General features: G+C 38.8%; 1 non-coding gene across 1 annotated transcript; it reads right to left on the reverse strand.

Annotated features, from left to right (window-relative positions):
• Positions 1–235: 235 nt before the first annotated feature.
• LOC115068449 lies at positions 236–399 on the reverse strand. Its single transcript, XR_003847795.1, has one exon. It is a non-coding gene; the product is annotated as a U1 spliceosomal RNA (small nuclear RNA).
• Between the last annotated feature and the right edge of the window lie 1,095 nt (positions 400–1,494).

The raw sequence follows: 1,494 nt of genomic DNA on the forward strand, positions 1-1,494 counted from the left end.
AAAGTAAAAAGAATAATTGTGTTTTCTAGCTTGTATTTTTATGGTTGTTCATTGCAGAATTCCTTCGAATATTTTAAAGTTTTATATCAGACACTTGATCAATTCAACAGCTAAGCTGTAAGTGGCATAGTTATACAAAATATGTGGCAAAGTTCTAAACAGGTACTAAGTCTGTCAGCTTTTCTTATCCATGACAAGTACCTGTGGTAAACAGATTTTTTAATAATTTTATTTAATAAGTTTATTGCATGATCACAGTACTCCACTATCATAAATTATGGTCAAGTTTCCCACATTTGAGGAAATGGCAGGGATCAACACATTCAGAGTCCAATGGATAAGCCTCACCCTGGAAAAACCACCATCTTGATCATTGTATCTTCCCTTACAGTTAAATATATAAGCAGCTTTTATGTTCAAAAAGTTTATTTGACCCATGGTGTTAGAGAGTTCAAGTCATATTCAGCTGACCCAGCCACCTTGGCTAGTGGTCAGACACCTCTTCATGGCAGGATTGTATGATGGATGAACTCCTCACTTCATGGTGGCTAGTACACAAAAGAAAGAGAGAGGGGAGAGGTCCAAAGTCCCAATATCAACTTAAAATGAATGTTGCCAGTGACCTAACTCCCTTCCACTAGGCTCTACCTCTTAAAACAGCATTGGCAAATGACCAAATTTTTTATCATATGGTCATTTGTGAACACTGAAGGTTTGAAATGACAAGCACAAGAATAAAGAGAGAAGAGTGTTTCCTTGTGGTCAGCCACACCCTCTGGCTCTTCCACTCTTTCTGCCTCCTCTTCTGCACTGATCTCTAAGCCTTGAGGGGCAGAACTTTGAAATGGGTGTCCTGTTCAGGGATAAATGCTCTGTGACCTCTTGTTCTCTGCACTTTGACTAATTGGGGATCTCTGTGTTAATCACCATATGCTGCAGAAGGAAACTTTTCTGGTGAGAGCTAAGAGATGCAATCATCCTAAGTGGCACATTGAGGATGTGTCACTTGGGGTTAAACATCTCACAGATGCTTAGTCTCTGTTTTTGACCAGTTCTGGAACTCTGTAACAGACTGTATCTGTTGCAAAAAGAAGTTTCTTTGGTGTGCACCAAAAGTTACATTTGTCTGTATATATGAGGATGCATATTTAGAATAAAGTAAGAATTATGTTGCTCTAAGGATGTAGCAAAAAGATCTGTGACCTCTTCAGCTATGTGTATTTGGCTATGTTTACAATGCCACATGAGTTCCCTCCAAATTAGTGGGCCAAAGTGGGGTTTATATCAATTAAACGACTATTTTTCAGACAGCTTGTCATTTACTCAAACTCTCAGCAAACCAGACAAAAATCTCAGCATAGACAGGGGCAAGTTGGTAAGAAATCCCAACCAAACTAAGGAACTTTTGGCAATTGATGGCTCCTGGGGTTGTGGAGACAGGAAAGGATAGGAATCTTGGTAGTCCACAAATTGAAATCTATAGGATATATATAT

This window comes from Nannospalax galili, unplaced genomic scaffold (genome assembly GCF_000622305.1).
Source record: "Nannospalax galili isolate Female #2095 unplaced genomic scaffold, S.galili_v1.0 scaffold286, whole genome shotgun sequence".
Taxonomy (NCBI): Eukaryota; Metazoa; Chordata; class Mammalia; order Rodentia; family Spalacidae; genus Nannospalax; species Nannospalax galili.